Genomic DNA, 27,952 nt, shown 5'->3' on the forward strand with positions numbered 1-27,952 from the left:
GACCTGCTGTGCTTTTCCAGCACCACTCTAATCTAAAAACCGGGGAATAATTCACTTGGACACATTGGCTGAACACGGATAAATGACAGCGTGAGTGACTATGAACAACATTCGTAATGCTGTATCACTATAAGGATAGGAAAGCAAGTACTCACCCTAAGTGTTGAGGAGGTGCAACTCATAGATACATTCATGCTTTTTGCTGTGAGGTTTTCAAAGCATCAAGTTCCTCAATTGGATAGAAGTTCATTGCAAAAAGGAGGTGAATTGTAACGGACTTTGGTAGTAAGCAGTAGGAAAGATGCATGCAGCTAGTCAATTTGCCATCTGAAGGGGAAGAACCTAATCACTGAGGTTTATCTTCAAGGATCTGATTTTTGGCCCCACAACTGATTATTTCACTTACCAGAAACAAATTTTCAGAGCATCAATCCTGATGACAAATCATCCTAACCTGAAACATTAGCTCTCCTTCAGTGCTTTCAGATATACAAAGTATTCCCAGTGTCTTCTGTAATAATTTTATATCTTCAACAACTGCAGTATTTGTCTTTATATACAATATGGCATCTGAAGTAGCAATGACAATGGCCAGGTCACTTCTGAAAGTGATTGTCACAGACAGTATTGAAATAAATCCTCTTCCTAAGAAGATTGTCGTTACATTTTCCTCTTTCTTTTCCCAAATTTGAGGGCATGTTTTCCCTTTCTACTTCTACTGGTAGGCTCTGACTTTGCAAGGACACAGCGATAAAGTTAAACCAAAAGTTGGATTTATTTCACACACGCATATATGTGGGGAAATTCTCAGAGGCAATTATTACATGCAAGGAGATATTGAAATGAATAGAGATTGTTCAATTAGTAATGGTTTATTACAAGATGAAAAGTGGGATACCAGTTTATCAATCCTCTTGCTTTTAAGATGGAGTCCAAAAGTGGAGCCAGATGTCTGGAAGTCCCTTTACAGGGGTGGGTTGATTAAATTAAATAGCTAGTTGTTGAGGAATTGTGGATCATGTCTTTAAAAATCCTTTTCATCATCTTTTGAGAAAGTCTTTCAGAAATATGATCTCTGTTTCACTGTTTGGACAAAATGAGGATTCTCTAATATCTACTGAGAACACAAAGGCTGCTTTTTATAGTCCAGAGGCTTTTCCTTTACAACCCAGAGTTAAGGGGTATTTATGTTGTCAGTAGATGTTAAATGGAACAGCGCTGGCTCCTTAACTGTTTGCTGTTTCATAATGTAGAGTTTAAAAAGGTTTCAATACTGAGAGAGTCATTTTACAAGGTCTCTTGAGAGAAGACAAGCAGTTACTATTGATATAAAGCTTTGTATTGCTGACAAACAAATCTCTATGACCCTTTCCAGCAATGAAATAGAAAGTCATTAAAACATCTTATTGTAGGACAAGTGTAGTTTGCAACTCTATTGTGTTCTCCAACATGATTATCTTTGCTGCAGAATAGAACACAATAATTAGCACTCCAGATTAATGAGAAGGTACCGAGATGTTGATTGTCTGGATGACCAGAAGTTTGGAGAAGTTTCCGGAAAATTATTGTTGAGTCTTAGCAAAGAGCTTTAACAATTATCTTTGTTAGGTCTTTTATTGTGGTTTTAAAACAGTCACAAAATGTTTGAAGAATTGCTTTTTACTCCATTCATGACAGTGAAGATGGTAGGAGGGATAAAAAAAGACAATAAGGAAGAAGTTTCTTCAGTGATATTTCACTCTAATATTGAGAATGCAAACAATTTTGCACCTTAATCAAATGATGAGACCTCCAACATTGTAATATTAATACCTAGCAATTCAATAGTAGGGGATTTAGCAAGGATTGAATTTCAATAAGAGGTGGTTATATTCTTTCCTATTGGGTATAGTCATTGTCTTGATACTTGTATGGTATGAATATAGAGAAGCTGGGAAGAGTGGAGGTCCAAAGAGATTTACAGGTAATTGTACACATATCAATTAACCAAAGGATGCACTAGCTTTGCAAGAAAAGCAATTTAGATGCACCATAGCATTAAAAGAGTTCCACAGATTAAATCCAAAGTAGTAATTCCACAAGCTAAAAGTAAAAAAAAGCTGAAGATCACAGCGGGTCAGGCAGAATCCATGAAGAGAGAGAGAGCAAGCGAATGTTCCAGTCTAGATGACTCTTTATAAGAGAATCATTGAGTCTCTTCATCTAAATTCAAAATGGTCACTTGGTTTCTCTCCTTGGATGCTGCCTGACCCACTGTGAGCTCCAGCATTTTTTTGTTTTCAGTACAGATTGGAGGTTAGCACAATTGCAACATTGAAAATGCATCTGCATGAGTATATAAATAGAAAGGGTTCGGAGGGATATGGGCTGGGTGCTGGCAAGTGGGACCGGATTGGGTTGGGATATCTGGTCGGTGTGGACGGGTTGGACCGAAGGGTCAATTTCCGTGCTGTACATCTCTATGACTCTATCTGCAGTAATTTGCTCCTAATTCCATAAACCAAGCTGCTTTTCCCTGGAATGTAGAAGGTTAAGGGATCAATTGATTGAGGCTTTTCAGATTTTGAAATAAACATAGCGCATGTACAGAGAGACCACGTCCACTGTTTGGAAGGGCTCAGTATCTAATTACCTTCCTTTGATATTCATGGGGCATTACAAACAACTACACTACAACAGCGACTACAATTCAATAATACTTTATTAGCTACAAAGCACTCTGGAGCTTCCTGGGGTCACGAAAGGTGGAAGATAAATGAAAGTTTTTATTTCTTTTTTTCTTGCGGACATGGGAATAAACCCTTCATGGCTTCTGAGGAGAAAAGAAAGGAACGACTTCTTCATAGAAAGCAAATCACTTCAAAAGCATTTGATGCTTGTTCAGCTGATGTTAGCAGATAACTAACAAAGGTGTTGGAAGTACAGAGGACCCCAGATTGTCCGAAAGACACAGGCAGGCAGTATTTCATAACAGCTAATCAAATTCTGGAAAGTCGAATGCCGGATGACATAGTTTAACCGAGCATTGGGGCATTGCTGGATAATCTGACATTTGGTTAACCGATTGCCAGATAATCGAGGTTCCTCTGTATATGGAAAAAAGGAAAGTTGGGAAGGAAGAAGTGTTCAGACCTCACTAAGCAGTGACACAGAATCAGGGTTGGATAGCCTATTTATTCTTCCTGTGTTCCAGTGAATGTCTCTTGGTTCCAGAGAACGTGCATTGAATGGAATAATGCTGCAGCACAGAATGAGGTCACATGGCCTGTCGTATCGCTTTTGTCTGTAAGAGAAACCCAGCTTGTTCCAGCTCTCTCCCCCACGCTATTTTGCATAGCTTATCCAATTCCATTTTTGAAAGGTAACATTTGCCTCCATCACACTCTCAGGCCTCTGTAGATCTGAACCATTCACTGAATAGAAGCCTTTCATGTGGCCAATGCTTCTTCTGCTTTTAAAACTGAACCGATGCCTTCTGCCTTCTGACACTTTCACCATTAGTTTTTTTTTTAAAATTACTCATTTATAGTAATGAGGGCATCACCAGTTAGGCAGCATTTATTGCCGATCCCTCATTACCAAAAGGGTAGTTAAGAGTCAACCCCATTGCTGTGGATCTGGAGTCACATGTAGGTCTGACCAGGTAAGGTTGAAGTTTCCTTCCCTGAAAGACATTAGTGAACCAGAAGGGTTTTTTTCCTGACAATCAACAATGGTTTCATTGTCACCATTAGACTCTCAATTCCAGAAAACTTCTTTATTGAATTCAAGTATCACGAAACCATGGCCTCCCTCGAACCGTATCCCATCAGCTACTCTGTCAACTCCTCTCTACCAACTCTCCTCTCAGCTTTTCTCCTGTAAGAAGTACAGCCTCAGCTTCTCTAATCCATACACAAAGTTTTGCATCTTTCCTAAAGTGTGCTGCCTAGAACTGGAGACAATGCTGAATATCACAGGTGCTGCCTCAGGTTTCAGCTACGCACACTTTGTTTTTCGCTCCCTATGACTTTAGTTGTAAACTCCAGGATTACAGATGCTTTTTCAAATATAGTCATAGCTTACGCAGCCTCTTTCAATGGTTGGAGCCCCTAGACTCACACCTCTATAAAAAGTTGGTAGGGATGATTCTAACTCCTGAAGAGAGATTGACGAGGTTAAAATTGTTTTTGCTGACGTTTAAACGGGTTGGGGGGTGGGGGGGGGGGGTGGTATGCGGGGCGGTATCTCATAGAGACTTATAAAATTCTAACAGGAGTATACAGGGTAGTGGAGGGAGGATGTTCCCAGTGGTGAGTGCATCCAGAACAGGGGTCGCAGTCTGAGGATTTGGGATGGAACATTTAGGATGGAGATAAGTAGACATTTCTTCACCCAATGAGTAGTGAGCCTGTGGAATTCATTACCACAGGAAATAGCTGATGCCAAAACATTGAATGGATTCAAGAGGTGGCTAGATATAGCACTTGGGGTGAATAGGGGTTATGGGGAGAATGTAGGATTAGGCTATTGAGTTTGACAATCAACCATGATGGTGATGAATCGCAGAGAAGGCTCAAAAGGCCAAATGGCCTCCTGTTGCTCCTATCTTCTACATTTCTATGTTGCTATAATATGTAGTGAGAAAGTGAAGTGGAAATTTCTTCACCCCAGTGAGTGGTGAGGCTGTGGAATTCTCTGCCATTGAAGGTGGTGAAGGTGAAAACGTTGAATGCTTTTGAGAGGAGATAAGTATGGTTCGTGGAACTAAAGGGATCAAAGGAAATGGTAAGAAAGCCGAAGCAGGGTACTGAGTTAGATGATCATTTTGAATGGTAGAGCTGGCTTGGATGGGCCACTCCTGTTCATATTTTCTGCATTTCACTCTGCTGCTGATCTCCAGGAAGTGAGCACATCAACATAAATGGGATTAGGTTCCAGGATGTGTTCCCAGATCAGCTGCACTCATGTGCGGTATTATATTTCATGTGACCTGAGACCAGGGTGGAGAGATGAATGGGAAAAGCCTGGGGTTTTAATAATGGGACACAAACACAGCATCTTGCTCTCTTGCAGTCCTCAGTCACATAAGAAAATAAATCACTTGGCTTACTTGGCTATTTTGGAGCACTGAATTGCTTTCTCTGCCTTGCCTTGCAAATAATATTACAAGGCCAACAGAACATTGGGTTAGTATTTACAAATCTGCACAGAACCCTGGGCTATGATTCTGAGCTTGAACAATGCTGAGCTTGAGCTCCAGAGAAAAAAGTTGTCAATGGAAGAAGTTAGTAAATAGAACATAGAACAATACAGCGCAGAACAGGCCCTTGATGTTGGGCCGACCTGTGAACTATTCCCAGCTCCTCCCCCTACACTATCTCATCATCATCCATGTGCTTATCTAAGGATTGTTTAAATCTCCTTAATGTGACTGAGTCAACTACATTAGCAGATCGGGCATTCCATGCCCTTACCTCTGTCTGCATAAAGAACCTGCCTCTGACATCTGTCTTTAATCTATCACCACTCAATTTGTAGTTATTCCCCCTTGTACACACTGACGTCATCATCCTAGGAAAAATACTTTCACTGTCTACCCTGTCGAATCCTCTGATCATCTTGTATGTCTCTATCAAATCCCCCCTTAGCCTTCTTCTTTCCAATGAGAACAGGTTCAAGTCTCTCAGCCTTTCCTCATAAGACCTCCCCTCCAGACCAGGCAATATCCTGGTAAATCTCCTCTGCATCATTTCCAATGCTTCAACATCCTTCCCGAAATATAGCGACCAGAACTGTACACAATATTCCAAGTGTGGCCGCACCAGCGTTTTGTATAGTTGCCGCATGATATTGCAACTCCAGAACTCAATCCCTCTACCAATGAAACATAACACATCGTATGCCTTCTTAACAGCACTATCCACCTGGGTGGCAACTTTAAGGGATCTATGTACATGGACTCCAAGATCCCTCTGCACATTCACACTACCAAGAATCTTTCCATTGACCCAGTAGTCTGCCTTTCTGTTATTCTTCCCAAAGTGCATCTCCTCACATTTAGTTGCATTGAACTCCATTTGCCACCTCTCAGCCCAATTCTGCAGTTTATCCAAGTTCCCCTGCAACCTGTAACATTCTTCCACACTGTCCACTACTCCACCGATTATAGTATTTTCTGCATTTACTAATCCATCCACCTATGCCTGCGTTTAAGTCATTTATAAAAATGACAAACAGCAGTGATCCCAAAACAGACCCTTGTGGCACATCACCAGTAACCGGACTCCAGGCTGAATATTTTCCATCAACCACCACTTCTTTCAAGCCTTCTTTCAAAAAGCCAGTTTCTAATCCAAACTGCTAAATCACCCACAATTCCATGCCTCTGCATTTTACCCAACAGTCTACCATGTGGAACCTTATCAAAGACTTTACTGAAGTCTATGTATACCACGTTAACTGCCCTACCCTCATCTACATGCTTGGTCACCTTCTCAAAAAACTGAGGTTTGTGAGATACGACCTGCCCTTGACGAAACCATGTTGACTATCTGAAATCAAATTGTTGCTTGCGAGATGATTATAAATCTTATCTCTTTTAATCCTTTCCAAAACCTTTCCTACAACAGAAGTAAGGCTCACTGGTCTATAATTGCCTGGGTCATCCCTTCTGCTCTTCTTGAACAAGGGCACAACATTTGCAATCCTCCAGTCCTCTGGTACTAAACCTGTAGACAGTGATGACTCAAGTATCAAAGCCAAAGGCTCTGCTATCTCCTCCCTAGCTTCCCAGAGAATCCTTGGATAAATCCCTTCCGGCCCAGGGGACTTGTCTACTTTCACTCCTTCTAGAATTGATAACACCTGTTCGTAACTAACCTTGTTCCTTTCCAGTCTAATATCTCATACCTCATTCTTCTCCTCCACAATATTCTCCTTTTCCTGAGTGAAATCTGATGAGAAATGTTCATTTAGCAACTCTCCGAGCTCCACAGGGTCCACACTCAACTTCCCACTTCTGTCTTCGGTCCCATTCCTACCCTAATCATCCTTTTATTTCTCACATACCTAGAGAAAGCTTTAGGGTTCTCCTTTATGCTGAAGACTGCTCGTGTCCTCTCTTTGCTCTTCTTAACTCTCTCTTTAAATCCTTCCTAGCTGATCTGTAACTCTCCATTGCCTCATCTGAACCATCTTGCCTCATCAACACATAAGCCTTCTTCTTCTTCGTAACAAGAGATGCATTTTCTGTTGTAAACTACGGTTCCCTTACCTTATCACTTCCTCCATGCGAGACAGGGACATACCTATCAAGGACACGCAATATCTGTTCCTTAAACCAGCTCCACATTTCCATAGTCTGCATCCCCTGCATTTTGCTACCCCATTCTATGCATCCTAATTCTTGCCTAATTGCATTATAATTGCCCTTGACCCATTGATAACTCTTGACCTGTGGCATGTACCTATCTCTTTCCATCTCTAAACTAAACATAACTGAATTATGTTCACTCTCTCCAAAGTGCTCACCTACAACTAAATCAAACACCTGGCCTGGTTCATTACCAAGCACCAGATCCAGTGTGGCCTCCCCTCTTGTCGGCCCTTCGACATACTGTGTCAGGAAACCTTCCTGTACACACTGGACAAATGTTGATCCATCCGAATTACTAGAGCTATAGCATTTCCAGTCAATGTTGGGGAAGTTAAAGTCCCCCATAATGACCACCCTGTTCCTTTCACTCCTACCCAGAATAATGTTGCTAATCCTCTCCTCCACCTCCCTGGAACTCTGCGGAGGCCTATAAAAAACACCAAGCAGTGTGACCTCTCCTCTCCTGTTTCTAACCTCAGCCCACACTACCTCAGTAGACGGGTCCTCATCAAAAGTTCTGTCAGCCACCGTTATACTATCCTTGACTAACAAGGCCTCACCTCCCCCTCTTTTACCAGTTTGCCTGTTCTTAATGAAAGATCTAAACCCTGGAACCTGCAACATCCATTCCTCACCCTGCTCTATCCATGTCTCCGAAATGGCCTCAACATCAAAGTCCCAGGTACCTATCCATGCTGCAAGCTCACCTACCTTATTTCGGATACTTCTGGCGTTGAAGTAGACACACTTCAAGTCAGGGTTAAAAACAATGACTGCAGATGCTGAAAACCAAATACTGGATTAGTGGTGCTGGAAGAGCACAGCAGTTCAGGCAGCATCCAACGAGCAGCGAAATCGACATTTCGGACAAAAGCCTTCCTGATGAAGGGCTTTTGTCTGAAACGTCGATTTCGCTGCTCATTGGATGCTGCCTGAACTGCTGTGCTCTTCCAGCACCACTAATCCACACTTCAAGTCAGTTTGCTGTCTGCCAGTACATTCCTGTGACTCTGAAATCCTTTCCCTGTCCGTCCTACTCTCATCCTCCTGTGCACTACAACTACACCTCTGGTTCCCATCCCCTTGCTGAGCTAGTTTAAACCCACCCAAATAGCACCAGCAAATTTTCCACCCAGGTTATTAGTACCCCTCTGGTTCAAGTGAAGACCGTCCTGTTTATACAAGTCCCATCTTCCCCAGAATGAGCCCCAATTATCCAAGAACCTGAAACCCTCCCTCCTGCACCATCCTTGCAGCCACGTGTTCAGCTGACATTTCTCCTTATTCCTTGCCTCGCTATCACGTGGCACGGGTAACAATCCAGAGATAATAACTCTGTTTGTTTTAGCGCTCAGCTTCCACCCCAGCTCCCTGCAATCCTGCCTTACATCTCTATCCCTCTTTCTACCTATGTCGTTGGTACCTACATGGACAACGATTTGAGGCTGGTCACCCCCTCCCTTCAGGACCCCAAAGATACAATCTGAGACATCATGGACCCTGGCATCTGGGAAGCAACACACCAACTGCGTGTCTCATTTGTTCCCAACAAAACTTGTATCTGAGCCTCTAACTATTGAGTTCCCAATGACAACACACTCCTACTTTCCCTCCTTCCCTTCTGTGCAACAGAGACAGGGTCTGTGCCAGAGACCTGGGCACCACTGCATACCCCTGGTAAGTCGTCCCCTCAACAGTATCCAAAACGGTACACATGTTTTTCAGGGGAACACCACAGGGGATCTCTTCATTGACTGTTTGAACGGGATAAAAACAGTCATCCAGCTTTCGTTGTTCCGAGGAGCAACCACTTCCCTGTAACTCTTATCTTTCACAGCCTCTACCTCAAATACACCAATGAGGCTACAAGCATAGGTCATAGGCTCGGAATCCTGCAAGAGTAACTCAGCTTTTTACTTGTCAAAACCTGCTCATCATCGACAAGAAACAAGATTGGAGTGTGATGGAGTACTCATTGTTTGCTTTGATGAGAACAGTTGAAGAGTCAGCTAGACTTGAAACGTTAGCTTGCTCACGCTCTATGGATACTGCCTGACCAGCTGAGATCTCCAACAGATTTTTGTTTCACTTCGAAAAAGTGACATATCTACAATGCAACATCAGCGAGACCCAGAGCAGGGCGTGAGCAGTGAGTCCTGGAGCAGGAACAGGGCGTGAGCAGTAAATCCCAGAGCAGGGTGTGGGCAATGAGACCAGGAGCAGGGTGTGGGCAATGAGACCAGGAGCAGGGTGTGAGCAGTGAGTCCCGGAGCAGGGTGTGGGCAGTGAGTCCTGGAGCAAGGTGTGAGCAGTGATTCCCCAGAGCAGGGTGTGGGCAGTGAGTCCCGGAGCAAGGTGTGAGCAGTGATTCCCCAGAGCAGGGTGTGGGCAGTGAGTCCTGGAGCAGGGTGTGAGCAGTGAGTCCCAGAGCAAGGTGTGAGCAGTGATTCCCCAGAGCAGGGTGTGAGCAGTGATTCCCCGGAGCAGGGTGTGAGCAGTGATTCCCCAGAGCAGGGTGTGGGCAGTGAGTCCCAGAGCAAGGTGTGAGCAGTGATTCCCCGGAGCAGGGTGTGGGCAGTGAATCCCGGAGCAGGGTGTGGGCAGTGAGTCCCAGAGCAAGGTGTGAGCAGTGATTCCCCGGAGCAGGGTGTAGGCAATGAATCCCGGAGCAGGGTGTGGGCAGTGAGTACTAGAGCAGGGTAGAAGCAATGAATCCCGGAGCAGTGAATCTCGGAGCAGGAGCAGGGTGTGAGCAATGAGTCCTGGAGCAGGGTGTGGGCTGTGAATCGTGGAGAAAGGTGTGAGCAGTAAATCCCGGTGCAGGAGCAGGGTGTGTGCAGTAAATCCTGGAGCAGGAGCAGGGTGCGAGCAATGAGTCCCGGAGCAGACTGTGGTCAGTGAATCTCAGAGCAGAGTGTGAGCAGTGAGTCCCGGAGCAGGGTGTGGGCAGTGAGTCCCGGAGCAGGGTGTGGGCAGAGAGTCCCGGAGCAGGGTGTGAGCAGTGAGTCCCGGAGCAGGGTGTGGGCAGAGAGTCCCGGAGCAGGGTGTGGGCAGAGAGTCCCGGAGCAGGGTGTGAGCAGTGAGTCCCGGAGCAAGGTGTGAGCAGTGAGTCCCGGAGCAAGGTGTGAGCAGTGAGTCCCGGAGCAGGGTGTGGGCAGTGAGTCCCAGAGCAGGGTAGAAGCAGTGAATCCCGGAGCAGTGAATCTCGGAGCAGGAGCAGGGTGTGAGCAGTGAGTCCTGGAGCAAGGCGTGGGCAGTGAGTCCCCGGAGCAGGGTGTGAGCAGTGAGTCCTGGAGCAAGGCGTGGGCAGTGAGTCCCCGGAGCAGGGTGTGAGCAGTGAGTCCTGGAGCAGGGTGTGGGCAGTGAGTCCTGGAGCAGGGTGTGAGCAGTGAGTCCTGGAGCAGGGTGTGGGCAGTGAGTCCTGGAGCAAGGCGTGGGCAGTGAGTCCCAGAGCAGGGTGTGGGCAGTGAGTCCTGGAGCAGGGTGTGAGCAGTGAGTCCTGGAGCAGGGTGTGAGCAGTGAGTCCTGGAGCAGGATGTGGGCAGTGAGTCCCAGAGCAGGGTGTGGGCAGTGAGTCCCAGAGCAGGGTGTGGGCAGTGAGTCCCGGAGCAGGGTGTGGGCAGTGAGTCCCGGAGCAGGGTGTGGGCAGTGAGTCCTGGAGCAGGGTGTGAGCAGTGAGTCCTGGAGCAGGGTGTGGGCAGTGAGTCCTGGAGCAGGGTGTGAGCAGTGAGTCCTGGAGCAGGGTGTGGGCAGTGAGTCCTGGAGCAGGGTGTGGGCAGTGAGTCCCAGAGCAGGGTGTGGGCAGTGAGTCCCAGAGCAGGGTGTGGGCAGTGAATCCCGGGGCAGGATCAGGGTGTGAGCATTGAGTCCCAGAGCACAGTGTGGTCAATGAATCCCGGACTGAGACTGGCATGGGGGACACAGTCTTGGAACCTCTCTAGGAGCAGGTGACCTCTGGTATGGAGCGTTCTGGGATTTGGAGCAGATCATGGATGGCTTTTGGACTGGGGTTTGGCGTGGGCGATCAGACCATGTGTGGAGGCTCTGCACTGAGCTGTTATAATATCATGTTTATTAGAAATTTTTACCTGCCTGTAAATTTAATCCTTTAACAGGGTCTTTTCTTCAACCTATATTTTAAACTCTGTAAACTAATGTAACTACTTTTCATTCCTCTTTTGTATCCAAGCTTCTAACATAAGTACTTGTACCAAAAATGGCACCATAAGAGGTAAATATTATAAATGCTTTTGACTGTGCTTCTACAATGGAGTAGACGTGAAAATAAAAACGCTATTCTATTCTAATTGGCACTACATCCGCTCCCTTTACCATGAATGCTCAGTAGCAGTAGCAAGTATTAGCTACAAGATGCACTACATAATTTCCCTTCGGTCTATTGACAGCACCTTCCAAAACTATGACCACCTTCTGAAAGTAAGACAAAGGCAGCAGATGTATGAGAACACAACCCGCAAATTCTATTCCAAGTCACTCCGCGTTTATGCATGTAAAGTCATTAATCTTTTCTTCAGTGTTGATGAGTCAAAATTATTGATGTTCATCTATAATGGCTTTGTCGGTCTACCTCCACTGAATGACTGTAGTGGTTCAAGAAAGCAGCTCATCACCAAATTCTCAAGGTTCCCTCAGGATGGGCATAATACTGGCTCAGTCAGCAATGTCCACATCCCATGATGATGGAGATTTGAAATGAGAACAAAGTGTTGGAGAAGCTCAACTGGTCTGGCCATGTCTGTGGAGGCAGAAACAGAGTAAATGCTTTCAATTCGATTTGCGTCGTCTTCAAATTGAATAGGGGCTAGAAAATAATGTTTTAGTTTGTGCTGCTGAGACAATGCAAGTGCAGCAGATAGCATGGATATTCAGAGAAAAAAGATAAAGCAAGTAATAAAGAAGGGATGTGGATGCTAAATAGGTGATAATGGTGATGTAAATAATAGAAAGTAGTTAGGATCTTCTGAAAGTAACCTCTTAAGGAGTTGAAGGCATGTACTGTACCTTTGAGAGAGAGAGTTAGCACTGCTGTCTCACAGCACCAGGGACCCAGGTTCAATTCCAGTCTCAGGTGACTCTGAGTGGAGTTTGCACATTCTCCCCATGTCTAGTGTGGGTTTTCTCCAGGTGCTCCAGTTTCCTTCCATAATCCAAAGATGTGCAGTTTAGGTGAATTGGCCGTGCTAAATTGCCCATAGTATTAGGTGCATTAGTCAGAGGGAAATGAGTCTTTGGAGTGTCGGTATGGACTTGTTGGGTCAAAGGGCCTGTTTCCATACTGTAGGTAATCTAATCTAAGATAATCATGAAAATTGAAATGTGAGCAAGCACCTGTCATGTGACTGAGTGCAGGTACAAAGTGTGCACTGGAAAATTTGAAGTTGTAACATTTGAGCTGTAACTTTGATACTGAGTTGTTTTCACAACCATTCAAATTCAACCAGTTTAAATTATGCCCCAAGATACTAAACTCAATTGATTTTGAATTTTATTGTTTTGAAACATCAAACCAATGAGATGATCAATGTTTTGGGGTATAAAAATCAGCATTTTGAACAGTTATCCAGAGACAAAGAGCACCTACTTCCATTGACAGACTGCCCGCAGACCCTCTTTCTAAAAGGTATCTTTCTCATAGAAAACACCTTGGCAACAGAAGACCGAAGATGATCCAGGGGAAATCTACAGACAAAAGAAGTTTGACACATGAAGGTGACACCTGGTTTTGAAAATTGATTTACCATACATTTTATTAGGGCTTTATCGGATCAGTATATTGTTACAGAGTGGGGGTTGGATAAATAATTAAGACAAAGGAAGTTTACAGATGTAGATAGTTGTTGTTTAATGTTCTCCTTTGGAGTTTAAAAAAAATTAACAATTTATTCTTTAATAGTGGAATTTGGGTAGTTCTCTGTCACTTATACTTTAACAGATTATGAGGTGATGTGAGCTGTTCTGTGTGTTTAGTTTAAATTAGCAGAAGGGTTTACCCCATGTCATAACACAACCCCATGCTTTGAAGAAACCGTGCAGGAAGTGTGACAGTGATGGGAAGCTGTGTAATTAAATGGAGGATAGTAGTCATGTTCTGAAGCATGAACTCAATGCCATCAAACAGCAAGGAAGGATAGTAACCAAAGGGAGGATAGTAATCAAACAGAAGATAGTAATGAAATGGAGGATAGTAATGAAATGGAGGATAATATTCATGCTCTGAAGCATGAGCTTAGTGTCATCAAATGGAGATTGTAATCAAAGGGATAGTATTCATCATGTTCTGAAGTATGAGCTCAATGTTTAGTCCTGAAAGCTGTAAAATGCTGAAATGAAAATGAGAGGCTGTTTCTCCAGTTGGTCTTTGCTAAAGGATGTTCAAGGGGAGGATATACAATCCTGAGACCAAGGCAGTGGCAAAACTGAATACAAATATAAACAAGCTTGGAAATGAATTAGAAAATACAATTTTAGAAATTTCAGAGGAAAATGCAAAAGACATTGAAATGGCTTCTTTATTTTTGAAGAATCAGTGGGAAAATAATAAATAAAGTCAGTAGCACATTGCATGGAAAACAAATTCAAGTAAAGACAGTAAAACTCACTTGGAGTCAGTTTGATTCACCTGAACAAAGGGAGATAATTTTGTAGCTTTTTGTCAATCAACATAGCAAACTTAAAATGTCCATTGACAGCGCATTATTATCATTGGACAAGAAGAATAAGCAGACATATTCATGTAACATGCAGAAGTAGTCCTTCGGTTTATTAAATCTGTATGGGCAATACTACTCTAAATCTACACCAGTGCCACTTTTCCACACGAGACCCATAGCCTTGAATATTATGACATGTCAAATGTTCATCCAAATACTCTCTAAAGGTTATGAGCTTTCCCACTTCACCTATCCTCCTGGACTGTGAATTCCTGACTCTTACCATCCTCTGCGTTCTTCTGTACACAAAATGAGACACCTACGCAACAATTATTTGTGCAAAATAATTGAAGTGCATCTGTATCTGACAAAGGAGAGGCCAGAGAAGAATTGGTTTGTAGTTACACCGGATGTATTGAAAATCCATATTACAAAATAGAGCTCCGCGATATACATATAAAGATCACATTTTGATGTATCATCTTTGTATTTGGTTGACCATGAAAAGATTATGAAGAGCATGCATGCAATTGCTGATGTTCTGACAAGAAAGTTCGTAAGAGAAAAAAATCAAGATTGTGTTCTATTTAATCCTACTTATTATCTGTATTGATTTTTATTTTGAATCAGGCTCTAGAATTGCTAATATGGAAGAGTGCAAATGGAAATATTCCCTGTCCAGAATGCCATAAACTATTTGGTAGAGGCTTATAATGATGCGATCCCTTTGTCATTGCAAATCTATTGTAAACAATTTTCATTATTGTGAAGCAGTTGTTCTTCCCAGGGGTGGGAATGTGTTCCAGTTTTGCATCCATTTTGTATTGTGCAAGTTAGCAAGTTGTGAAACTAGCAACTGTCATGGAGTATGATGGTTCAATATTAATTACATTTAAATTCCAATGTTTGCAACACTCAGTAAAAAGCAGGTTTGTTGTGGTTTCCATAACTCAGTCAGAAAATGTCAAGGCTAAGAATCAGCTGAATTCAAAAGCAGTCTCCATCTTAAGAGCTACTGCTGTTTCTCAGGACTGTTGAGAAGACAGCGGAACTACATTGGTTCTGTGTATTTGTGATTCAGGGAAATGTCCCAAAACTCAGGGTGACATGGTAGCTCAGTGGTTAGCACTGTTGTCTCGCGAATTCCATTCTAGCCTTGGGCGACTGTCTGTGTGGAGTTGTCATGTCCTCCCTGTGCCTGTATGGGGGGTACTCTGATTTCCTTCCTTAATCACAAATATGTGCAAGTTAGTTGGATTGGAAATGCTAACTTCCCCATAGTATCCAGGGATTTTCAGGCTAGGTGGATTAGCCATGGGAAATGCGAGTTATAGGGTATAGGTTTTGGTCTGGGTGAGAGGCTGCTTGGAAGGTCAGTGGGGACATAATGGGTGTATGAATAGGAGGGGTTTAGAGGAAGATGGGCCAAGTGCTGGCAAATGGAACTAAGTTAGGATATCTCATCGGCATGGACGAATTGGAGGGAGGGGTCTGGTTCTGTGCTGGACATCTCTATATGACTCTATGATGCCTCACCACCATCTTCTCAAGGACAGCCAGGAATGTTCATGAGTACAGGCCTTGTCAGCATCATTCACATTCCCTTTGTGGGGGTCTGGAGCAAAGCAGCAGCTGGTGAACCCAGAGCAGGGGAGGCCTTGCAGTGGAAAATGGCGCCTGAGGAGCATCCATTTCATCATTGGTTGGGTCCAGCGTTGGCAGTGGTGACGCAATGTTGTAAGGGTTATTGACAATTTTTAAGCTATATCTTTGAAAAGATTCTTAAACTATTCAAAATGGTGCCACATCACGGCGACAGTGAAAGCTTTTCATTATATTTCACTGTATTCTTTTTACTGTAAAATACACAGGACAATACAATCATTCATTCACAAATAAAAATGGTGAATGTTTCAAATGTCAGCAGTCACAAGTCAGCAAATGACTCACCTTCATCCCCCTCCTTCCATGCATCAATGAATTTAATACACTCCGTGATGTCGAACACTTCTTCCGCCGCCTCCACCTCCGAGCTTACTTTCACAATCAGGATTCCCGCCCACCTTCTGAGGACCTCTTCGCCTATTTCCAACACACTGCATCCACCTGGACACCCCACGCTGGCCTACTACCTGCCCTCGACCTCTTCATTTCCAACTGCCGCCGGGACATTAACCACCTCAACCTGTCTACCTCCCTCCCCCACTCCAACCTCTAACCCTCACAATGCACAGCCCTCCAATCCTGACCTCACTATCAAGCCAGCAGATAAAAGGGACACAGTGGTAGTCTGATGCACTGACCTCTACACCGCTGAAGCCAAACGCCAACCCAAGGACACCTCTTCCTACTGCTCCCTCGACCATGACCCCACCCCCCATCACCAAACCATCATCTCCCAGACCATACAGAACCTCATCACCTCAGGAGATCTCCCACCCACAGCTTCCAACCTCATAGTCCGGGAACCCCGCACTGCCCGGTTCTACCTCCTTCCCAAGATCCACAAGCCTGACCACCCTGGTCGACCCATTGTCTCCGCATGCTCCTGCCCCCACTGAACTCATTTCTACTTACCTCGACACTGTTCTATCCCCCCTAGTCCAGGAACTCCCCACATACGTTTGAGACACCACCCACGCCCTCCACCTCCTCCAAGACTTCCATTTCCCTGGCCCCCAATGCCTTATCTTCACCATGGATATCCAATCCCTCTACACCTCCATCCACCATGACCAGGGCCTCCAAGCCCTCTGTTTTTTCCTCTCTGACATCCCGAACAGTACCCTTCCACCAACACTCATTCGTTTGGCCGAATTGGTCCTCACCCTTAACAATTTCTCCTTCGAATCCTCCCACTTCCTCCAGACCAAATGGGTAGCCATGGGCACACGTATGGGCCCCAGCTATGCCTGTCTCTTTGTTGGCTACGTAGAACACTTGATCTTCCATAATTATACAGGCACCACTCCCCACCTCTTCCTCTGCTACATTGATGACGCATTGGCGCCACCTCATGCTCCCGCGAGGAGGTTGAGCAATTCATCAACTTCACCAACACATTCCACCCTGACCTTAAATTTACCTGGACCACCTCTGACACCTCCTTCCCCTTTCTGGAGCTCTCCATCTCCATTAATGATGACCGACTTGGCACTGACATTTTTTACAAACCCACAGACTCCCACAGCTATCTGGATTACACCTCTTCCCACCTTACCTCCTGCAAAAATACCATCCCGTATTCCCAATTCCTCTGCCTCCGCTGTATCTGCTCCCAGGAGGACTAGTTCCACCACAGAACACACCAGATGGCCTCCTTCTTTAGAGACCACAATTTCCCTTCCCACGTGGTTAAAGATGCCCTCCAACGCATCTTGCCCACATCCCGCACCTCCACCCTCAGACCCCACCCCTCCAACCGTAACAAGGACAGAACGTCCCTGGTGCTCACCTTCTACCCGACCAACCTTCGCATAAACCAAATCATCCACCGACATTTCCGCCACCTCCAAAAAGACCCACCACCAGAGATATATTTCCCTCTCCACCCCTTTCCGCCTTACGCAAAGACCGTTCCCTCCATGACTACCTGGTCAGGTCCACGCCCCCCAACAACCCACCCTCCCATCCTGGCACCTTTCCCTGCCACCGCAGGAACTGTAAAACCCGTGCCCACACCTCATCCCTCACCTCCATCCAAGGCCCTAAAGGAGCCTTCCACATCCAAAGTTTTACCTGCACATCCACCAATATCATTTATTGTATCCGTTGCTCCCAATGTGGTCTCTTCTACATTGGGGAGACTGGACGCCTCCTAGCAGACCGCTTTAGAGAACATCTCCAGGACACCCACACCAATCAACCACACTGCCCCGTGGCCCAACATTTCAACTCACCCCCACCCCACTCTGCTGAGGAAATGGAGGTCCTGGGCCTCCTTCACCGCTGCTCCCTTACCACCAGACGCCTGGAGGAAGAACGCCTCATCTTCCGCCTCAGAACACTTCAACCCCAAGGCATCAACGTGGACTTCAACAGTTTCCTCATTTCCCCTTCCTCCACCTCACCCCAGTTCCAAACTTCCAGCTCAGCACTGTCCCCATGACTTGTCCTACCTGCCTATCTTCTTTTCCACCTATCCACTCCACCCTTCTCCTTGACCTATCACCTTCACCCCTCCCCCACTTACCTATTGTACTCTGTTACTTTCTCCCCACCCCCACCCTCCTCTCACTTATCTCTCCACCCTTCAGGCTTTCTGCCTGTATTCCTGATGAAGGGCTTTTGCCCGAAACGTCGATTTTCCTGCTCCTCAGATGCTGCCTGAACTGTTGTGCTCTTCCAGCACCTCTATTCCAGAATCTGGTTTCCAGCATCTGCAGTCATTGTTTTTATCCAGTGAATAAGATCAGCCTGTTCTGGCACTCAATTAAAACATTGTTCTTCTGTACCTTATCTCGTTTAATCCGACTCCGACCTTATGGTAAACCTTAATAAACTTGCCTTAAAAGCATCTATAAAAGTCAGCTTCGCAATTTTCCTTTTATAACCCTCCCTGAACCCAACTTCCACAATTTTTTGTAACATGAAGCTCCATATTTCCAATATCCTTTTTGTGAAATCCTGCTTCCTGAAATTATCCTTGAATAGTATAACCTCAATTTTAAGGTTATGATCGCTCAATATTCTTCAATTGGGGGAATGCAAATGCATTCTCGCAATGTAGCTGTTTGATCATTCCAGTGAATTAACTCTGTACCTTGACAAGTGGTGATGTGGATTCAATTGAATGCTGTTCTCTAAATGGGGTCAGGCCACAGCTCTGTATAACAGATTTCCTGCCATTTGTGTTCCTACGTTATCACGCAAACTGTAGTGGAGACATAGAATCATTAAAGGTGGAGATATCATTGTACTGAGAAGTATATGCAAAAATAGAATTTGCTGGAAAAGCTCAGTAGGGCTAGCAGCATCTGTGAAGACGATTCAGAGTTAACATTTCAGGTTGAGCAATCCTCCCTCAGAACCGTGCTCTCAGATACTGCCAGACCTGCTGATCGTTTTCAGCAATTTCTATTTTGTTCTCGGATTTACAGCATTTGCAGTTCTTTTGGTTTTTACTGCGAACTATAAATGGGTTCAGGAAGTAATAAAATGTAATTCTCAGATGAGGACGCTTTGCAAATATAACAGATAGGTGGGAAAGATCTATCTGAAAAGATTAGACTTAGTGATCACACTGGCATTCCCTATGCTGTTTATTTCCTGAGTGGAAAATTGAAGTAATGAGTTTTTTTTAAACACCTAGTACAAAAAAGTACATAATTTAAATGCTGGAACATCTCATTCGGTTCTCAAAGGATTGAGGAGTGATTGGTCTGATATAACAGTAAGGATCACACATCCACATCCAGAAGGGGTGGAAGGGACTAAACTGTAGGTATCAAATCTTGGCAGTAGCTCCATTTATTGCTGCAAGCACACATCTGATGGGAGTGAAACTGCTTCACATCTCATTTCCAAAGCAGGCATTTGAAAACATTTAACCTCCACTGTGTTTTTTTTAATAGGAACAACCTGTACCTTCTGGCAGATTGAGAGAATATAACACAGCAGTGGGTAAGCGTGCTGAGAGCCATGATGGGCACCCCATGCCTCTAAACAAGCTGGTTAATATGCTTAAAATTCGCTCAAAACCCAGCAATCTGTATAAAGGAGTGCACAGCCTATATATACATGATGTGTGTCTGTAGTTAATAATGCTCATATCATATGCTCAAGGTAGAGAGCTGAACTTGAAGAGAAAGTGTGTCAGTGCTGCACGTATGCTAGTTTAAAATACTGGTATCAAAGCTTTAGATAAAAATTAAAGTGAAATTAACACGGTTTACCAAACTCAATTTTCTTAATAATCAATAACATATACTAGTGTGGTGCAGCTGAGATAATCTGTTCAGATACAACTCAGTTTAACAAGTCAGTATGTTCACATACACATTCTCAGCAAAATAGAAATCACAGGATTTATTACCCAAACTGAGAAGGCAGTCACTGAACATCCTTAGTTGCCTTGGGACGGAGGTGCTGCCCTTTGACTTGAACAACTCATTACGCTATATGATAAGATAAAATGGCTTGGCACTACAGAAAGCAGCTACGAACCAACCATGAACTGAAAAGGCTGGGAATACTCAATACGCCAGGCAGCATTGGTGAAGTGTTAACAGGGCCACCAGACAAGTCAGATCCCAGAATGAATCCTGACTTGATGGAACTCTTTGATCATTTAATAAGTTTCTTTTTTTTTCCCCTGGTGGCTGGTCACTGAAACACAATCACATGAGGCTGCAGATGTTCTTTAACAACAAAACAACAGATTATTACAGAAAAGAAAAAAAAGCATACCTTCCATTACCAAGATGGGAAGATATTGCTACAAACATCAAACCATTTTCAACCTGTATCTGAACATTATACTTCAACAGAGACTCAATCCTAGAGAAAATATCACTCATAACTCAGCACTTTAATTTTTGCTTATTTTTTACTTCCCACTTTATTTTCCCTTTACTGCTGAGACAGATGTCTACAATTCTATGATTTTTTTAACGAATGTATATTTTTCATTTCAGATGGAATAAAGTTTCACACATAACAACTTGGAAATTTCTCTACAAGTTCTGCTGGCTTGGAAACATCATGAACTAAAAATTTTGGCTAGGGTGACTGGTTCCATTGAAATGAAAACTTAATTACTCTGCAAGGTGAAAATTGCTCATCCTTCTAAACTGAACTCTTGATTCTGCTGAAATGTTAACCAAATGACCTCGGCTATATTTGTAAACTCAGCAGTACTGACATTCCATCGATTAACATCAATGGATTCCTGCTGGGCATTTGAGTCGTCACTTGCCATTGAATACATAACTTATTGAGTAAACCACAGAGGAGACAGAAATGGAAAGCAAAGTCAACTGAACCACCAGATGCCCTAAAGAGCTTAACAGTTATAAAGTATGTGTTTTGAAAAATGTAATATGATGATACTATTGAATTAAGAGGTGCATTTAATACTTTTTTTTAAAATGAAGAAAGGTTGAGAGAGAGGTGGTGAGCAGCCTACTCAGCATCATGAGGGTAAACTTAAAATTAGGAACAATAGAAGCATCCTGAATGGGTGGGACAAGCTCCCACAGAGCCAGGATCTTTAGTTTTTAATTTTCAGCACCAGTTAGTTATTGCTGGGTCTCGAAGGTGGGTTTGAAAGCTGCAGAACATCTCTCCCTGCTACTCTGTCTCTCAGTTATTTCTCTTGATGTGTTTCCTACTGGACTGGAGAATTCCCTGCGGGACAACCTATTTTTCTGAACTTGCCTTTTGGTAAGGGTGTTTTTATGGGATGTTACTTGAAACAGTTAGTTGTGGTTAATAATCTATTATTCTGTTAAGTTTTTCCAAAAGAGTCAAGTTATTCCAATGTTTTCTTTCTTAATTTTAATGATAGTGTATGAATGAAGTGCATTTTGATTCAAGTGTAGTGGTTTGACCAGTTGAATTGTATCTGGATTGCATCACCTTATACTTACCTTTTAAATAAGAAAATGTTACGGTCGAGACTATCTTCTGAGTATACTTTAAGGACGTTTGGTCTGGTCCATTACAGTAGTCATTGTTGTATGCACATTTGCATATTTACAACCAATGTCCTTAACAACAATGTCATAATTATCGACAATGTCATAAAGACCAGATAATTCAACTTCATTCTCAAGAAAGAATTCATTGAAGGTATAATGGCTAGGCAGGGTGAAACCTAAGGATAGGCTTATTCATCACACTGGGCGGAAGTGGGTGCTGCAGATGCTAAAGATCAGAGTCAAGATTAGAGTGGTGCTGGAAAAATATAGCAGGCCAGGCAGCATTTGAGGAGCAGGAAAATCAATGTTTCGGGCAAAAGCCCTTCATCAGGAAGGAGGCAGGGAGCCTCGGGGGTGGAGTGATAAATGGGAGGTAGGGTGGGGCTGGGGAGAACGTTGCTGAGTATGCAATAGGTGGATGGAGATGGAGGTAAAAATGATAGGTCAGAGAGGAGGGTGGAGGGGATACATGGGAAGGAAGATTGACAGGTGGGACAAGTCAGGAGGATGGTGCTGACTTGGAAGGTTGGAACTGGGGCAAGGTTGGGGTGGAGAGGAATGAGGAAACTGGTGAAGTCCACATTGATGCCATGGGGTTGAAGGGTCCCGAGCCAGAAGATGAGGTGTTCTTCCTCGGGCATCAGATGGTGAGGGAGTGGCAGTGGAGGAGGCCCAGGACTCCAATCTAGTGCCACCTGCCAGCATCCAGCCCATTTCTCCCAAACCCTTCCTATTTGAAGACCCATCCAGATGCCTTTTAAATGGTGCAATTGTACCAGCCTCCTCCACTTCCTCTGGTAGCTCATTCCATGCACGTACCACCCTCCAAGTCTCTTTTATACCTTTCTCCTCTCACACCTTAAACCTATGCCTTCTAGTTTTGGACTCCTCCACCCCAGGGAAAAGACTTTGTCTATTTATCCTATCCATACCCCCATGATTTTATAAACCTCTATAAGGTCACCCCTCAGCCTCCAACACTCGAGAAAACGGCCCTAGCCTATTCAGCTTCATCCTAAATCTCAAACCCTCCACCCTGGAAACATCATTATAAATAGTTTCTAAACCCTTACAAGTTTCACCATATCCTTCTGATAGGAAGGAGACCAGAACTGCACGCAGTATGCCAACAGTGGCCTAACCAATGTCCTGTACAGCCACAACATGACCTCCCAACTCCAATACTCAATACTCTGAACAATAAAGGAAATCAAACCAAACCTCTTCTTCACTAGCCTATCTACCTGCGACTCAACTTTCATGGAGCTATAAACCTGCACTCCAAGGTCTCTCTCTCAGATGGTGCCTGTGTTGCAATATTGAACACATTTCACTCCCCTCCTGTATTTGAGTACATGTGACAATGAAATCTAATTCTAATTCTCATCTGGTTGACTCTTATTTGCTCTCTGAAGAAGCCTGAGCAAATCAATCATTCAGATAGGGGCAAGAGACACAAGCAATAAAGGCTTACCCAGTCAGCAACACCTACTTCCCACTAATGAATAAAGAGAGATTTTAGTCCAAAACTTTCGGCATCTTTTAACTGAAATGTTCAGTTCCTGTCTGACTATTTGTGTCAATGTGAAGGATCCAATTGTATCACTTCAATAATAACAACAAAAGACAGAATGAACTGATGTTTCTTTTCATTAGTTTGAGATTTTCTATTGTCAAAATTGACTGTTATGTCTGTCTGCATGCAATTAAATTTCAAAAGGCATTCATTTCTTGTGAAATGTTTTCAATGTGTCCTGAGGACATAATAAGATTCTCTATAAAAGCACGCTGTTTTTTTTCTACATTCTCCATGAAGGACCTGCTCTGGAAAAGTATATTTTTATTGCAACGATGATGTTATTTCCAATTCAAGGAAAATAATTCCAATTTGTCCACGCCTAGAGAACTTTGCTTTCAAGAGCAACAAATAAATGACAGAGCTGTGGCTATCTTCTGTGGCAGTCTGCTCTTTGTGGGACTGTCCTTGGGAAGAAAGATTGGGAAGAAAGTGTGCCAATAACGTGACCTTTACTGCATGAAAATTTCCAGAAAGGAACAAGAGCAGTCACGCACATGGCCTTTTTCAACTATATGTAAGCAATTGATCGCTGTCAGAAATTTGTCACATTCTTCTCCCTACCCTGGGATGACATGCAAGCTGTGACCTTCACCAGTGGATCCACCACGTCAGCCTACCACAGTGAAAGCTGAGGTAGACAAAGGTTGTGTCATTGTCCCAATACTCTTCTCCATTTTCCTCACTACCATTCAGTGTCCCACCTCCAAGCAGATTGCCCACAGGCTTGGAGATAATCCACAGAATAAATGGGATTCTATTCAACCTACACCATCTCGAACCAGAATCCAAGTTGACTACAGCCTCATTCACAAATGGTATGCAGATGGTACTTGAGTGTGCATTCACACGGAAACTGATCTCCAAGTCACTATCCACTTCTCCAAAGCATGTAACCAAAATGGACCTTTCACTAAACACCCAGAACTTAAGTCGTCTTCCAAACATCGTCCCCCATTGATTAAGATCAGTGGCGAGTTCCTAAACAATTATTTCTCATAACTTGAGAGTTATGACATAGCTGATAAAATGCATCAATGCTGCAAGTGTGCCAACTCAGTCTTTGACCAACTGAAGGAAAGAGTATTGCCAGGCAGCAATGATACCCATTATCCTACAGGCTTTGAGACGCTGGTTCAATAGTAATGTCCTTTCCCAAACCAACATATTTAGCATCAAAGCTGTAATCTCTCAGAACATAGTCTGCTTTGGGGAATGTTTGCCTGATACCAGACCTCCTGAAGAAACTGCTCTGCTCTGGATTTGTTTGCAGCTGGAGACTTCTAAAGAAGAGTGGAGACTCTTTGGTGATATCCTAGAAGTGTCCCCGACATGGTCAAACATCTCAACCTGCTTAACGGAGTTTCTAGTTTGTGACTGTGTCGCCTAAAGTGGCAATGCTATCTAATTCCTCATAAGATAGGAAAATAAATGCATATATCATGGTATTGAGGAACCCAACAGACATTTATTCCAGATGAAAGTTTGCTCACTGAGCTGGAAGGTTCATTTTCAGACATTTCATCACCATACTAGGTTGCATCAGCAGTGAGCCTCCAGTGACGCACAAGTACCCTTACATACAGATGAGGAGGACACTACTTTGACTGAGAAAACACATCTATTCTGGGACAAGTCAAACAGACACGCATGAGAATTCCGAAAAGCTTTTCATTCCAACCAGAACTATCAACGAACACATTGATTTGGACCTCATCTACCACCCTTTGAGAAAAATAACAGGAAATGACATCACCAACCCGAGGAACTTAAACACAAATAGAAAGCAGGACATAACACCATAGCTTCACCAGAGGCTCACTGATTATGTTACCAAGGATGGTGACGAAACATCTGAAAACAAACCTTCCAGCTCAGCAAGCAAACTTACATCTCAAAACTCATTAAGACATTTATTAGTCAGCTATTACATACAAACATTACATTCACAGCACATAAATTTCTGGATTTATATTAAACTATTAAACTACACACAGTAGATGCTTCTTCTAGTGTGCCTTGCTTCAGGTGTTAAGTTAGGATAGAGTGTGAGATCTTTATATCCTTAAGTCATTTACTATGAATCAATTGTCTTATGAGAATGACTCTTAAAAACACTGGCATGCCATGTCTCTTAAATGTACATTGACATACTGACTGTGAGACATAATGCTGGTAGACAACCCTTTATCCGAAATCCGAAAAGCTCCAAAATCCAAAACTTTTTTCTTGTGAAGTTTTAAATTTCATTGACAAGGTTGTTTGGTGTGCAAACAATTAGCTCAACTCCAGACCCACTCGATGCATGTCACTCAGATGTGATGTGGGTGGGGCGTGGCCCAGCACTGGCAGGCTTCAAGTCTGTCTCAGGGCCCATTACTCAGTGAGTCTGTTGTACAGTAAGATTTGTTTTTAAATTTCACTGTTGAAGTCACTTATTCCAAAATTCAAAAAATTCTGATTTCCGAAAAATAGCTGGTCCCGAGCATTTCTAATAAAGGAATGTAGAACTACCTTCATTTTACTGAAAGAAATAACATACATTTGTATAGCACCTTTCAGAACAACTGCAGGACCCCCCCAATGTGCTTCACAGCAAATAAAGTGGTTTTAAAATGAAGTGGCTGTTGTCACATTGTCTGTCGTCTTTCCAATCTGTGCACAGCAATCTTTCACAAACAAACAAAATAAATGACAGTCATCTGTTAATGTTGAGGGAGGAATATCAGCCAGGATATGGGAAGAATTCTCTGCACTGTGAGTAGTGCTGTGGGGTCTTTTTTATGAATACCCCGCAGATTAACAGCCCCTCAGTTGAAATAAATTAAGTGAATGCACAATGTTTCTTAGGGAGCTGATAAAATGCTGCACAAATGTTATTCTTTGACAGACTGTGACCAACCATTTCATATCATTTAGGCTACAGTAGAGCATGTTAAAACTGTTCTCTGCAGATAGCTTTACGCAGTCTGGTTCGAATGATGTTACTCTCAGTAACTCATGTGGTCCAAGAATAGCTTGAAAGAATCCTGTGACTTTAAGTATGATCTGGTCTATGTGGAATTGGTGGCAGAAGGGCAGCATCATTGTGCCAAGGGTAATACCCAAACTGGGAATTTGAAACACAATCGTTTTATTGACGCTGGTTTACTGACTCAAAACAAATTAATGCAATTGTTTGAAATAATTGGATCCATTTCAAAACTGCCTTTGATCATCCTTCAGACTGTCCCTGTGAGTAATGAGTTTGAAAGCGTTTAATTAAAAACACTTTTGCAATGCACATAATGATTTTCTTTTAATTAATTTAATCCGAGTTGAAATGTAGTCATTGAGATGAGCCTACTGCAACCAGATCCCATGAAGTTGAGCTACTGTCTCGAAGGGTTGGCCAACTGATGACTCTGAAGGAGATTTCTTGTGGATGATAAAACCAGCTTTGGTTATGATGGAACAAAGAGAAGTTTCCTAACTGCATTTCCACACAACTCTTGGTTATCATTACTGTTTTAATTGAGTGACAAAACATGCAGCTAGTCTAGAAAATCTTGCTGTTGTTAGTGTAAACATTACCAAATCCAAAACACTGTGGCAAAAGACAGATTTGTTTGCCCTGAGTTTGATTCAAATGGAATTCTGGGTGTGGGGCATCTGGGAGAGGAAAGCAAAGGTGGAAAGGGTTTAGGTGTCACCAGGGAAATGGTTAGTTAGTGAGGTAAGTGGAAATGCAGGAATGCCTGTCTCAATTTGAGAGGGTTAGACAGGGTGAGTGGGGGTGTTGAGTCATTTATGTGCACAGTTTACAGGGCAGACCAACATGTCACCCATGATGTCAGCTGCTACATTGGAGGAAAAGATTGAGTGGCTTTTTTTCTGCCTCCCACCTAAATTGCCATGCATGCTCCAAAGATGTTGGATGTAATAGGGAGATGACAGCCTAGTGGTTTTATTACTAGATTATTAATCCAGAGACCTGGAAAATGACTGGGAGGATTGGGTACAAGCCTGGACATGGCAGATGGTGGAATTTGACTTCAATAAAGATCTGGCATTAGGAGTTTAATGATGACTCCAAAACCATTGTTGGGTTTTGGGTTTCCTCTGGGTGCTCTGCTTTCCTTCCATAATCTAAAGATGTGCAGGGTAGGTGAATTGGCCATGCTAAATTGCTCGTAGTGTTCAAGGATGTGTAGGCTAGGTGCATTAGTCAGGGGTAAATGTAGAGTAATAGGGTCTGGGCAGGCGACACTTCAGAGGATCAGTGTAGATTTGTTGGGCCAAATGGCCTGTTCGCACACTGTAGGGATTCTACCCAAGATTGTTGGTTTACAGAGCAGTGTGATGCCAACAGCATGGGTTCAATTCCCATCACTGGTTTGAGGTTTCCATGAAGGACTTTGCTTCTCAAACTCTTCTCTTGCTTGAGGTCTGGTGGCCCTCAGGTTAAATCACCACCAGTTGCTTCTCTTTCTAATGAGAGCGCAACCCCTATGGTCTGGTAAGACTATGTCAACACAATGAAAATATACTGCTTCAGACCATCAGCAATGTGTTTGACGCTCACTTGGCCTCTGGCAATTAAGGAAGGGCAAAACATGTTACCTAGGTGAAAGTGGGTACTGTAGATGCTGGAGATTAGAGTCAAGATTAGAGTGGTGCTGGAAACGCACAGCATTCGAGGAGCAAAAAAAATTTTGGCCAAAGCCCT

The sequence above is a fragment of the Chiloscyllium punctatum genome, chromosome 26 (genome assembly GCF_047496795.1).
Source record: "Chiloscyllium punctatum isolate Juve2018m chromosome 26, sChiPun1.3, whole genome shotgun sequence".
NCBI lineage: Eukaryota > Metazoa > Chordata > Chondrichthyes > Orectolobiformes > Hemiscylliidae > Chiloscyllium > Chiloscyllium punctatum.